This window comes from Danio rerio, chromosome 9, assembly GCF_052040795.2.
Source record: "Danio rerio strain M-AB ecotype USA chromosome 9, GRCz13ab, whole genome shotgun sequence".
In the NCBI taxonomy this organism is placed as follows: Eukaryota; Metazoa; Chordata; class Actinopteri; order Cypriniformes; family Danionidae; genus Danio; species Danio rerio.
The window spans coordinates 25,370,894-25,385,455 of record NC_141029.1 but is presented as its reverse complement, the minus strand read 5'-3'; the positions used below and the strand labels follow the sequence as shown (position 1 = coordinate 25,385,455).

The window sequence follows — 14,562 nt, the reverse complement described above, 5'->3', positions numbered from 1 at the left end:
AGGAGCGGGTGTGCTGATCCGGGGAGCGTGAGGGTCCCACAGAAGAGCTGGAGGAGAGCGTTTCGCTCTGGCTCCGCACCCTGACTCCTGCGCGGAGCGGGTGTGCTGATCCGGGGAGCGCGAGGGTCCCACAGAAGAGCTGGAGGAGAGCGATTCGCTCTGGCTCCGCACCCTGACTCCAGAGGGGGGGCTTGGGGGCTGGGAGAAGGGAGACCGTCCCCCCAGCGCCCGTGAGCCGCTGGCGGAGCATGCAGACCTTGCGAGCTGAGAGGCGGCGCGTCCCAGGCTGGCAGGGCCTGCAGTGCCCGTGAGCCACTGGCGGAGTGCACCGAACCTACGAGCTAGAGAGCTGAGCTCAAACTGGCAGATTTCGGGCTGTCACCTCCAGAGAAGTGGAAAAGTGCCCTTTCATTTCATGGCAGTAAAAAGTGCCGTTGGAAATGGCGCCCCGCCCTCCAGCGGGGAAAGAGCAAGTTCCCTCCTCTCCAGATGACCTGTCCCAGGGACGCTTCGCGGTCCGTTTGTCAGACTTAGCGGCGTTCTGGGCAGGGGGAGTGGCCTGCTTCCGAGGTGCTCGACGCGCTCGCTTCGCCAGAGGCGAGTGCGGGGGCGGTGCAGCTCTCGTAGGTGGGCGCCTTCGGCGAGGAGCAGGTATGGATAGCACGGCGGGCGGAGCGGGCTTACAGGGCCGCCGATTAGACATCACCCATCGGACTGCTCTCTCACTGCCTCGAATTCCTGGGTGAATTCGCAGACTGTGTCGCCGACTAGCTTGGGATATGGGCGAGTCAAGAAAGCGGACTTTGTCAACTTCACGCATATCAACCAAGTTTTGTTAGAGGTGGGGCTTCTGGACCACTAGTGTGGACATCGTTCTCCCCAGAGCACACGCAGCGGACTTAGTAGTCCGAAGAGCTTAGTCGGCTGCGGTGCGAAGCTCATAAGCCTGGGTTGGACCCACCCTCGTGCAGCTCGGCCAGCGCCTGCGCTTGGTAGCGCTGGACGGTGGCTATTGCATGCAAGGCGGATGCAGCCTGGTCCGTAGCTTTGTAAGCTCTAGCTCCGAGGGAGCCGAAAACTCACAGGCTTTGGATGGGAGACAAAGCAGACCCCGCCAAGAAGAGGCGCTGCGCGGATTAACCGCCATCGCACACTCAACCTGAGGAATCGCCACATACCCCCTGGCTGCTCCACCACCAAGAGTGGTGAGGGTGGAGGGACACGCAGCACGAGCAGAAAAAAGGTGCTCTTTAAGACCGCGCGAGCCTACTGTGCGTCGCCGGGAAGAAGGGAACGCCCCTCTAGTCGGTCCGGCCGCGGAGCTGGGGGATAAACCATCTCCAACCCACGGCCGAAGCAGCCCGGGAAAGCATGGCTAACACGTCCGTTTCAGTATCCGTTTTGACAGCGCTCACCTGCCCGAAGGGGGCGAGCGGGTCCGGATCATCGTCAGACAATGAAAGCCCACCCTCCGATGCCGCGGAGGACATCTGATCTCCGGTGACAGCGAGCGTGAGAGCTACCATCTGATTAGACGGATCACTCCCAGCGCCCGAAGCTTGGATGGAGCGCTTGGAGGAGCGAGAGGTCCGCGAGCCCTTAGGCGGTGGATTATCTCTCGCTGGAACCCTCAGATCTGCCCGAGCGCCCGCTGCAGAACAGGAGGCGACTGGGGTGGCTCGCTCTCTCACGACAGTTAGCCGCGATCTCAACTGCGCGACGGTCATGGCATCGTAGTGACGACATGAACCGCCCCCGAGCACCACATTAACATGCTGGACCCCCAAACATGTAATGCAGTGATCGTGCCCATCATCCGGAGCCAGGAAACCCCCGCAACCAGAAATGCACAGTCGGAGCGCCGTCCTGAAAAGGACGTGCTGCACGACTGTGTTGCTCTTTTAGGATGCTTTGCAACAATATGCACCGCTCTGGAGGACCGGACTCAAAGGGACGCCAGGCAAGGGAGAAACCCAGCTCGACCATCTGCCGCTGCGTGGACTCGCTCTGGACCGGGAGACACTCGTTCGCTCGAAGTGGCTGTAGACAGCAGGAGGAACCCTCATGAAGCTCGATCAGAAAAGTCTCTGAAGCGAAAAGGATAGCGTCTGCTGGCGCCAAGTGAGCTTATATACTCAGTTGATTGCTTATGCCGCTCACCTGCGCAGGCTTGCGCTGCCAATTCATTCTTAATTGGCCCGTTCAATACTCTTTCAGACGAGTAGCTTCTGAACCGAACCTCCCCAATGCGTGGATTTTACAATCAAATCCACTTATAGTGCTGGAGTTCCCCCCGAAGGGGAACCAAAGTTCACAGGTCTGTGTTCTCTGAACACCTCTCAAGCGGTGGACTACTTCATTCTGATTGCTTGCTGCCGAACTGTGTCATAGCCAATGAAGACACGCCGCTGTTTCTCGCAGCCGGTTCTCGTTAAAAAATAAATGACTTCTGGCTACTTTTACGCTCTCGCCGCTTTCGGTTTGTGCTCGCTCCTCAGTTTGTGAAGGATTTCCCGCGTTGTCGCTCCACTCCACCTCCTTTCCCCGCACCTCAATTTGTGAAATAGATATATACACTAGATATCGCATAGGGACCCTGAGCATGCGTCAATAGCACCGCCACATTGGTGCAGTGCTCCCAGGACAAATGTCATTCAACCGCACTAGACAAGTGTTATTACGTGAAGATGCGGGACTGTAGCGCTGTCTACTAGTGTAGTAATGAGCAAACAAAGAAAACAAAGAAAACAAAGCACAAAGGCAGAACATTCAGAACATTCAATAGGTAGGATTAAGTTTTTTACAGTTTTGTATGTTCTGAAATTTGTGCTAAACAGCGTTATTGATGATAATACAGCCACTTACTGCATTCAGCATAAGGCAAAGTAGCTCCAATTCGCACTAAATACTCGGTTTATGCTAGTTTTGTTAAATAAAATCAGCAAACAATGAAAAAGAAATATGACAACGAGATGCTGCGCTGCCAGAAACTTAATAATGTCGGCTAGTGAACGTATTAATGTCGGCTAGTGAACAAGTCGTTCATAAAGGAGATTCATTCACAAACAAATCGCTCCCTCCATCAGTATGAGAAGTGAAAGCAGGAGAGGAGCTGTGTTTCAGGACATGATTAGATCAAATTTAACAGGGAGGGTGAATAGTACATTTCTGTACACACAAACACAAGCTTTTTGTCAGGAATGCCCATGCGATCACTGATCCATCAATGTAGAAAAGTGATGTAAAATTATAATTTTCATAATTGAAAAAAAATAAAAATACTAACATCCAGGAAAAATCCCATAGATATAGATATATGTGTATATGTGTATAACTCTGGCTCTGCCGCCCCCAAACCCCCCCGACCCCCTTGAAAACTGGGGGCCCCATCGGTGATCCCTGCAGGGGGGCCTCCGCATTTTGTGCTACGCCACTGAGTTCAGTAAGAAGAAGACCACGTGTCACACTGTTGACATATATTGCTGACATTTGTGTATTCTGGTTTGAATATAGGGCCAGGCATAAAAAATTAATCCTCTGTTGAGAAATGAGTGTTATGTACAGTGTGCATCTTCCTGTGCTTGCATCTAGGTTCTTTGTAAGCAGCGTGATGCATTGCAGTGCTCTTGTAAATGTTTTTTTCTGAACTGACAAAGAAGAGAGGAAATGTATTTATTTATTTATTTATTTATTTTAGCACAATAGAATTTTTGTCCAACACAAGGTCTAATGCCTTATGGGTATGTTTTGGGTTAAATCGATTCCCCCTGATTTGATTTATTTTCAAGGCAGACTTTTAAGTAAAAAATTTAATACTTAACTTGCGAGGAAACGGATTTATGGAATGAGCCAGATTCCACCAAAGCTCCCGAGTTTAAGAAGGGGAGAGAAAAGATAACAGTTTTTATATTTATGTATATTATTTTAACCTTTTTTTCATATTTAAAGACATTTGTGTGCACATCCCTGTGTGTGTGTAATAAGCAACATGATTTTGATAGGCGTTTTGGACCTACCTATCACTAACACCCTCTTTAAAAAAAAAAAAAAAAAACTGTTTCATTTACTCAAGGCAAGTTTTTGGTTGATCATTGATGTGGTGTATTTATGTTGCCTCAAAATAGTAGTGTGCCATCAATGTGCCTAAGCAAACCTCCTTTTCAGACCAGCATGTTACAAATGCCTTTGCTATTAATTTACGTGTACAGGATGTGAAAACGGGTTGAAACTAGTAAAAAGAAAACTTTTATTGTGCCACATAGGCCTATATGGACTGTTTTGATGATGTTTTTGCTACCCTTCTGGACTTTTTAGGATCCTTGCTGTCTATGGAGGAACAGAGTTTTCAGATTTCTGCAAAAATATTTTCATTTTTGTAATTGCATATGAAAAAATGTCACGGAATGACATGAGGGTGAGTAATTAATAATATAATTTTAGTTTTCTTTATTAAACTATCCCTTTAATAGACAAAGGAGCATGAAAAGAGTCTTTTAGCATTTTATCATTAAAGAAACACCCAAACCCATTCTATATGCTACAGTACACACTATAAACACTACTGCAGATTTGACTGTTAAACACTCTAATGACAACCTACTTCATTAAGCATCTTGATTTTTTGTCTGTTGAGTGAATTTTTAAGTACATCCAGATGCAGAATTGTGAAAGGGAATGACTGCATTCGGCTTTAATTACCAGCATTAGTATCTAAACTAAATAATCTTTCCACAAAGAGCAGAATGAGTTATCAGCTAGTTTAACTTAGATTAGCACAGTATTAAAGGGCCATGACACCCCCCACTTTTGGTTAAAGTCTACTTTAGAATTTTTTTCAAAAGATGCATGATTAATGGGCGTGGAGCTCCGCGAGCATAGGGCAGGAGTGGGCGTGGCCAGCAGGCGAGAAAGGCGAACAGCTGTTGATGTCAGTTAGCTATCAAATTGAGACAAACCGTGAGGAGAGGCATGAGTTTATAGTTTACAAAGTTAAAATGCAAAGAAATAAACTGTAATTTAATGCCCTGCTACATTTGTTATTCGTAATTTCATATACAGACAACCACAATTTATATCATTATAAAGATAATCGTGTTCATATAAACACTATAAATTAGGACTTCTCCCTCAATCCCCGAGTCTGAATCATAGATCCAAATGCAGACTCAGTGGAGCAGGTCTCCTGACCTGTCTATTTTAGCCATTAGCCCTGCTGGTAATCTGGAGGATTTAGGCAAACACAGCAGCACGGCGATGTGTCTGAATGTGAATGAACTCCTGATACAAGACAACATCCACCATTTTCCAATTCTCGTGCTGCTCTCCTGAACAAAAATGCTTGCAATACACACACAGCTTTGCTGTATGATCGGCCCTGACAGGATCGCTGGGAAAAACATGCAACAAACCCCGTGGATCATGGAAACAAACACATACGAGCCTTCATCACAGCTTGAGCTTGGCACTGGTCTAGCAGGTCTGCATCTGCCTTGCCTTTGGAAAGCACGTGCTGTCGTGCTCTCATGAATAATTTAGCAGCTGGCTCTTCTCATAGGATAAGGAAACTCCACTTTAAATAATAATAAGAACCCGACGCGTCATCATTGCACTTGCGGTACTTCGTTACGTCGCCGATTCTGATCCCGCCCCAAAAATTATTTTAAACCCGGAAGCTAAATTTAGCTGACAAAAGCTCAAAATTATCCAGTTTCCCCACAATTAAAGCTGACAGGTCCTAACATTGTCTTAACTGATGCTCAACACACACAAATCTGTTAATATTAAAAAAAAAGTTCTCCAGGGTGTCCTGAACCTTTAATGATATTTTCTTTTAATGCTATCAGTCAGCTTTTGCTGAAAAAGACGTTCTGTAGGTCATTTTGTAGACTGCATTATCCAATGTCCCCTGAGATGTCATCTTGTCTTCAAACCTCTCCAGATCACCAACAGAGGGGATATAATTTATATATTTTACTTCTTTTCACAGTGACAGAGCTTAGATACAAAATGGTACAGAAGCATCACAAAAGTTTGGAGCTGCTAAACAGAATCAACTCCCTTTGAATATAACCTCTATAAAAAAAAAAAACACAGAATCGATTTCCCCTGAATATAACCTTTATAAAAAAATTAAAATAAATAAAAAATACAGTCTTTCTGGCATACTCTGAGTTTACAGCATATCAGATGTGGATATTTTCTCTAAGGTCTGTTTTATGTTTTATCCTATCCTAATTGATTTTTGTTTTTAGTTATTTACTGTTATTTGATTATTTTTACTTATTTAACTTTGGTTTCTGAAGTTCTGAATGTGTCGTCATGTTTATATATGGATTTTAACTTAGGAATGGTTTAATTTCAATTTAGATCTTTATGGGGAAAAACTTAGACACACGGTATGTTTTTTTTCTAGCTTACAATTCATTATTGAATCATTTGAGTAATAAAAACAAAGTGAAAGTTCTAATTGGCTTGTTGTGCAAGGATATTATTCAAATGAACGCTGAGTGGGAGAAAGCTGTTAGTGACATGCACACGTGTACATTTTAATTGCTGTAACTGTGAGGCTGTTAGCAATGCTAAAGTAAACAAATGCCCTCGAACAATTAGCAATGTTACCATATACTTCCACAAGATGACTGTGTGCATGTTTACAAACAGTTCTGGGGTTAGCTGGGCCATTTTTTTAATTAAGTTTTAAATTTAAACCAGGTTTGTTTATCTCCACTGAAATGCAAAGATGTGTCAACATCATTGAAATTTTGAATAAATCAAATGATGTTTAGGTGAAGCAAATACACAGCATTGCTGCCTGTTACAACAGATTTTAGTCCCATATTAGGTGGCCTTTAGTCTCAGCCTCAGACATCACACCAAGCACCGTCCAAAGACCTCTGACTAAACATCTGATGTATACTGGACAATTTTTTGGAGGGATGAGTGTGCAAAAAGTCTGGAAAAAGTCTGAACAGGTAAACAAGTCGGGACAGTCCTCATTAATATATAACTTTTTGAGAAAGTCATGAATCAGTAACTTTCTGCCTGCACACCCATCTGTTATTGTGAGGATAACTTTGTGACAATGAGTATTTATCAGTTTTGACTTAAATGCTGGATTATTAAAAGTATGCAATAATAAACATAATAAACTATATATATTTGAAAACATTTAAGGTCGTTGCAGACATTGCATCTTAGACTGTTGTTTTGAGGGGCTTTCCATGCCCACAAACATGGCATGGCACAAAGCGAAACATGATTGGTTGGTTAACCTGTCAGTCATATAACATAAAAGGAGGTCCTTGACCAATAAAAAAAAAAAATGCCAAAGCTCCCAGACATTCAACCGTCAGACAGAGGTCTACACAAGACTAGGTAACCTTGACTAATATGTACAATATTTACACTGAAAATAATCATTTGCAACAATGTACATAAATACGTGTTTTTTCATTGTACTTATGCTTGATTAAATACCTGCATGTAATTGCATCTGTAATTAATTTCTGTAGCTATTTTTTTTTACTTACACTGTTAACCATCTTTTACATCTTAACCACCTCAAGAGCACCAGAAGTGTTTAATCAAAGTGGTACATGCAATAGTGGTAAAGGCTTTACTGTTCCAATCTAAATTGGAATTCTTAAAAAAATAAATAAATAAATAAATTGAACATCATGAAGAAACATTAAATAATGTTTCTTGTATTGTCTGCAATGAACTACAAATCAAAGTAAATTTAGTAAAGTAAACTTTTTTTTTTTTGCATTTTCCATACTCTTCCAACTTTTCCTAATTTGGGGTTGTACTTCATACTCACTGATCCAAATTATATTTACACTTCCTGTTCTATTAATCTGTGATTCTTTCAATTGCATTTTTTTTAAATGAACCTGTTGATTCAGGCAAATCTCTGAAATATTTTACAACCCTATTGATACATCTGTTCAACTCTTCTGAGTTGAACTCCTTGGGCTCTAATTTAATGATCTAAGCACAAAGTCTAAAGTGCATGGCTCAAAAGCATTAAGAGCATGTCCAAATCCACTTTTGCTATTTGAAGGATGTTCTGTGTCTTGGCGCATGGTCTTACAGGGTTGTGCTTATTCTCCTAATGAGTTATATGGGTGTGTTTTGAGCATAATGTGCATTAACCCAATCAGAGTCTCATCTTTCATTCCCTTAAAGAGTCACTTGCAACGCGCCATTGTGCATTTGCTATTTACATGGTGGACTTTGTAAGTGGGAAAACTGAAAGCTTTACTAGCAAAACAACAGTTATGCAGATCATCTGCGTGTGGATAAAGAATGAGCCTCAAGCCTCTTTACTTTTGCTTTACTTTACTCTTTTACTTTTGTAGAGTAAGGAAATAGTGGAAACTCCGCTGGAGACATCCACTAACCAACATTCTTAATTTAGTAATTTCATTTGTTAAGAGCAAAGATTTGTTTCAAAACTATTACTAAATTCACTTCTAATTTCCAGCCAACTAATAAATGAACAATAAAGACAAAGTATTTCAGTTGCCTTAAAATAGCAACGTGCCAACAATGAGCCTTAACACACCTCCTTTTCAGACCAGCATGCCCATGACTCCACAAAGTTGCGCAAATGGATTTTCGATTCAAACAACGTGGCGTAAAATGTGAAAATGAAACCTGTGCTTGTATGAAAATAACAACATATCACATAGCAACGCCCTACATGCCTTGCACCTTATTGTGTTGGGTGTATGATAGGGCTCTTTTACTGATTCTGTGATCAGATCGAAAATGATCTGTTTCAGTAATAAAAAAGCCAGCACATTTGTCCTGAAAATCATACATCTAAATCTACCACAAACATGTTGAATACTATATTTATGTTAGTACAAGTAAACTTGGATAATTTAAATCCGAAATGTGTGTTTGACCCAATATGACAGATGACCAAGATTTCTGTATTGCATATCTGTTACGTAAAGCAATGTCAGCCTTTTTTAATCTTGGGAAGTAGTTTGAGTTCTGCACATCACTGTGGGTTCATGATCTTTTTTAATTCTCAGATCACAGATGGGTGTCAGGACAGACCGCTGTCACACAAACACCACAACAGAAGAGCTGTCAGTCAAACGCAGGCACAGCCTATGACATCTGAGGCCGCCACTGACAGATGGTCAATAAAACTCTAATACAACCTGTCATGCTACATGACAAGAGCAGTGAATATGACGCTGGTGGATTTGGTTTCCTAAAGGGCTCATATCATGTGAAATCAAATCCTCCTTGATCTGTTGAGATAAAAGATGTTAGTGTATTATGAAAACATGTTGTAAGATTTAAAACTCAAAACTTCATCCCCAGTGAGAAGAAAATGTCTTGCTTACTTATATAGACACAGAGATTTGGATACATGCACAGATGACTGCCCACATTTATGCTAATATGGTCTATTTAGCATTCAGGAGCTTGAGCTATTTATAAGAACTAATAATAAAGGCCCTGATAAACTTCAAGCGGAATTGAATACAAACTGGTGTGACATATGTTCAAACCAAATTAGCCTAAAACAAACTTCATTTCAGTTTGTTTCAGTAGCATGGAAAGATTCATTTAGGCCAGTTAAAACCTTAGGTCAATCTCCTCTTCACTAGCATATTGATGTCAGCTGTGTGTTAGAAATAATTAAATGAATATAAAATATTGACAACCTGCTTTACAGTAGCTAGCCTAGTTATTAGCTAGCTCTGATTAGAGCTGGAACTAAACTTTGCAGAACATCGGCCCTCCATGATTAAACTTAGGCAGCCTGATGTACAGTTAATTAACCTTTTTTGTGATTAGATTTTAATAGTAATTTTGGTAAAAAAATAAAAAATAAAAAAAGTAAAGTAAAGTAAAACAACTTTAATCAGTTTTAATTGAAAATCCATCAAACTAATTATTTCACCAATTTTCATATGAATTGGATAATTACTGTTTAGGAATCGGCAGCCGTTTCACTGAGAAAAGCTATGTGAACGGGCACTCAACAGCGCTCATCATCTGACAGTCAGACAGCAGGATCTGCGTTTCGTCGTTTGTCGTATTTCTACTGTTTTTCCTAAATGTTCTCAAAATTCTCACTCTTGCACGCTCTAGACTGGTGTCACTAAAATCTCTGATTGTGAACAACAGCAAGAAAATAATAGACGGTCCATTTAAATTGTTAAATTTATAACAGAGGTGTCTGAAAAGTTGTTAAGTTGGCAACACTGGACTGGCAGTATCTTTGATTAAAGCACTCACACCTCGCGCATCTGCAGTACGGAATGAAACTTCCCATTATTCATGGGGGCCCCCGGTTTAGAAAATTAGTAGTACCGTTTAAATCTCCACAGTTATAGACAGATTTTACAACATATGATAGAAAATGTATAATGAGCTACAGTTGAAGTCAGAATTATCGGTTTAAGAGAGAGAACACATTACAAAACCTAATAGTTTTAATAAGTCATTTCTAATAACTGATTTATTTTATCTTTGCTATGATGACAGTAAAATAATATTTGACAAGATATTTTTTAATATACTTTTATACAGCTTAAAGTGACATATAAAGGCTTAACTAGATTAATTAGGTTACCTAGACAGGTTAGGGTATTTAGGCAAGTTATTGTATAACAATGGTTCGTTCTGTAGACCATCGAAAAAAAAAATTGCATAAAGGGGCTAATAATTTTGACCTTAAAATGGTAATTAAAAAATTCATAACTGCTTTTATTCTAGCTGAAATAAAACAAATAAGACTTTCTCCTGAAGAAAAAATATTATGAGACATACTGTAAATATTTCCTTGCTTTGTTAACATCATTTGGGAAATGTTTATAAAAAAAGAAAAAAAATCAAAAGGGGGCTAATAATTTTGACTTCAACTGTATGTGATTAATATAGGCTTCTTGGCATTGCTCGGGGGCCCCTAATTCCAGAGGGGCCTAAGTGGTTGCTTACCTCGCTTATTGTTAAGTCCACCCCTGCATACTGTACTGTATAACCTACAAAACGATTCTGCTATCTTTAAAAAAAAGGCAAATGTCAATCACCAGAGCACATGAGAGATAAAATACGTTAATCACATTTGCAAGATTATTTAAGAATCAACTTGCCATTCTTTAGCGCTACTGGAGATGCTCAGCTGCTGTCTGCCTACATACAAAACCTGAGAATAGTAAATGTAGGCAGGATTACATAAAAATCTGCCTTTGCTGTGTACTGTATCTCAGAACATTAAACATATAAAGGCACATTTAAAGTGTGAATTCCTCATTGTTGATGAAAGGCCACTGATGGCCATCTTTTTTTTCCACAAGGACAATGAGAGATCTAAGTGCTGCATTTATAGACTCGTTGAAATTGTTTGGCATCTCATCTTTTTCAAGGACAGCAAAAGAAAAAGAGAGATAGATTCAGAGTTTTGCTATCTTCAATTGAATTCCGATTTGAAACATTCCACTAATCTTCTTCTTCTGATGTATTGCACAGTTGGCTCCCATTTACCAGGAGATTTGTCATAATACCCAGCCAGAGCCGGATTTATTTCCATCTTGTCGGTGGCCTTTTGTCTTGATCTTACACAACATCCCTTCATTAACATAACTGATCCTCACAGGGGGCGTTTTTCTGTACACGGCTGAATGTCTTATTACTCATGAGCAGTTTCAGCTGAAAGAGTTCAGAGAAATGCCTGAGACTTGACAAAAACGGCCTGATAGGGAATCTGCTTATGATAATGTGTGGCAGAAACAATATGGAAAATGAGTTACGCACAAATACTGACTTGCTGCTAATTATGCTTTTAAATGAAACTAATGATTTCACAGTAACGTGTGACTATCTGATTATACCAAAACAGACAAATTATTTTTAAATAGTTTTTTCACTAATGAACCTGATGCCTAAAAACATTAAATAAGCATTTAGCCTGGGCATCAGTGAAGATGTATTCTTCATTTTTAAGTTGAAGCATTATTGCATGGTGGCATAAAATATGCTGAGAGCACAGGAAAGCTCATAAACATGCAAGTGCCTGCCAAAGGGCCCCTAAATATCCCCTGACTTCTCCCATATCAGAGACAGCGGCTAATGTCCCGGTGGTCTAGAGCACAATGTGCAGATGTAAGCAGGATTGGGTCTTTACTAGCCAAGTGAAGAATCTGACACTTCCCTCCCAGAGTCGTTAGTTTAAAAGCTGTTTAATGGGTAGATTTTACACAACTCTGTTTTTTCTCTTTAACTTAAACTCAAACAAATGTATCTGCACAATTCAATCTCACTGACTGCATTTCAAGCCTTTTATCATTTTAGAATAATAAAAAAAACTGTTCAGTTCGCTCGTCATGAAGTTCAGTGCAAAGTGAAGAGAATAATCATGTTCTGTTTTACCGCCATCTTGATAAATGAAAACAAAATGCTGTTTCTTTTCAAAAACAATTCAAGTCTTATCTGACCAAAAAAGGGGTGCCCAAACTTTTTCTTATGAAAGGCCAAATATAGCTGAGGGCAGTGGCCGAAGGTAAATACATCAAACTGTATTACAAAGTTGCCATGGGTTTTTTCCTATTTCTTTTTTTTTTACATTTTATAATTAACTTATTAAAATGAATACAATTTCATTTGTAACACATTGGGCATTTAAATAATCTGAATCATTTGCATTTATTCATTTAATTAAAACATTTCACTCAAGTTTGCTTTTTTGTCAGCTCAACAATAAAACAAACAAACAAAAGATTATGTTAAATTAGAAATGACAGTCTCTATTAAAAGCATTCCCCTGACTCTCCCCTTCATTTTCCTTTTCTTCTCAGATGGGATGGCGGGCCAAAACAAAGGTCGAAAGTTGGGCCAAGTTTGGGCAACTATGGACTAAAGTATTTTACTTAACCATTTGTTGTGTATATTTCCTTCATAAAATGACATTTTCTGCACTCTGCTGATATCATGCTTAAGGAAGCTGCAAGGATCTAGATACTACATGTCAAATACATAACATTATGCAAATTGAACTGCTCATTAATCCAAATATTTAATCAGCCAATTGCATGACAGAACCTCAATGCATTAAGGAATTTTGTTGTGGTCAAGACAATCCACCAAAATTCAAACTGAGCATCAGAATGGGCAAAGAAAGGAGATTTACGTGAATTATTAGGCAGTTGTTGGCATCGGATGGGTTGGTCTGAGTATTTCAGAAACTGCTGGATTTTCTTTCACAACTATCTTGAGAGTTTACTGTAGAATGTTCTGAAATAAATGTCAGAGGATATGGCCAGATTGGATTGAGAAGATAGAAACAACATAGAATCACTCTAAAAAGTGTAGCCCTATGTACATTTCTGGAGATTGCAAATTAATTTCTGGAGCTAACAAAATAGGTAGCTAGAAGTACGTATAGCTGTATTTCATCTTTAAAACTAATGCTACAGGGCAATATGACGTCATTCTTTTTCGCATTTACCAGCTGACCGCTCATCTCCGTTTGGACGGCTTTACCGTTGTTACCTGTGGGCCTGGTAGCTCACCATGTATGTCAGTGCACTTAAGTTGCAGAGAGGAGTTGACCACAATGACAGGGTCCGAGTCTGGCTAAAAAACAGTAAAAGAAAGCTTTTGAAAACACTATTGGTTGTGTTTAAGGAGAGAGGAGGGTGAGTCAGTTGATAACTCAGACAGTCAGTCAGTCAGTCAGTCAGTCAACAGCGGGCTCTGATGGATTTATACCAGAAGAGCTGGAGCAAATCACGAATCGCAAGACAAATTTGAGATCTCGAAAAGCATACACAATAGCCTCTGGTGGATTCGCAAAAACAAAAACGGCCAAAAAAATGTACCCCCTGGGACGTATTTGGTGCTCTCTAGAAAAGTATATAGCGCTTCATCTTCAGAATGAGTCTGGGTTGGATAGAGAGGTAGCAGTAAGTTCTCATTACATCACAACAGAAAGTCCCTGAATACATGTTAAACAATACCTGGGTACCTAACATTAAGCAAACCTTTCAAAAATTTGCTAAATGAGAAAAAACACCAAATGCAAATTAGGTGTGCTTCCATGAAGTGGTAGGAGTGGCTGGCTGTTGGTAAGGTACTTGACTAAGGCCCCGTTTACACTAGTGCGTTTTAGTTTGAAAACGCATAAGTTTTGCTACGGTTACGCCAACCGTCCACACTACGCCGGAGTTCTCGAGCGCCGAAAACGGAGCGTTTCGAAAACGCTGGAGAGGCCGTTTTCATTTTGAAACGCTGCTGCTCCGTCTCAGTGTGGATGATGGAAAACGGAGACATCTGAAAACGGAGGCGGGGCTGCAGACGTTCGCCTCTCTGATTGGGGCTTTTCCTGAATATTAAGTAGCCTAACACACAGTTCAGTCCTGAATCTTCTCCGTGTAAGTTCAGACTTCGCAAGTTTGATCAAGGCTGCAGTCTCTTCTTCTTAGTTTGATATGGAAAAGCAGACTATACCGAGGACACGGGTAAATCTTCAAAGGGAACAGTGTACTTTATAACTTCATTCACATCACCCTGGCTTCGTTGTTTCACTTTCTCAAC

The 14,562-nt window shown here is 40.6% G+C and overlaps 1 long non-coding RNA gene across 1 annotated transcript in view; it reads right to left on the bottom strand.

The window, feature by feature from the left end:
• Positions 1 to 8,980: 8,980 nt before the first annotated feature.
• The window catches only part of LOC141376122 (uncharacterized), a 97,140-nt gene continuing 91,558 nt past the window's right edge, over positions 8,981 to 14,562 (bottom strand). Inside the window, exons 5-8 of the long non-coding RNA XR_015499412.2 lie at positions 13,157 to 13,260; positions 11,120 to 11,176; positions 10,969 to 11,028; positions 8,981 to 9,269 (exon numbers count right to left, since the gene is read on the bottom strand). This is a non-coding gene — a long non-coding RNA (uncharacterized LOC141376122). The remainder of the gene's footprint in view (positions 9,270 to 10,968; positions 11,029 to 11,119; positions 11,177 to 13,156; positions 13,261 to 14,562) is intronic.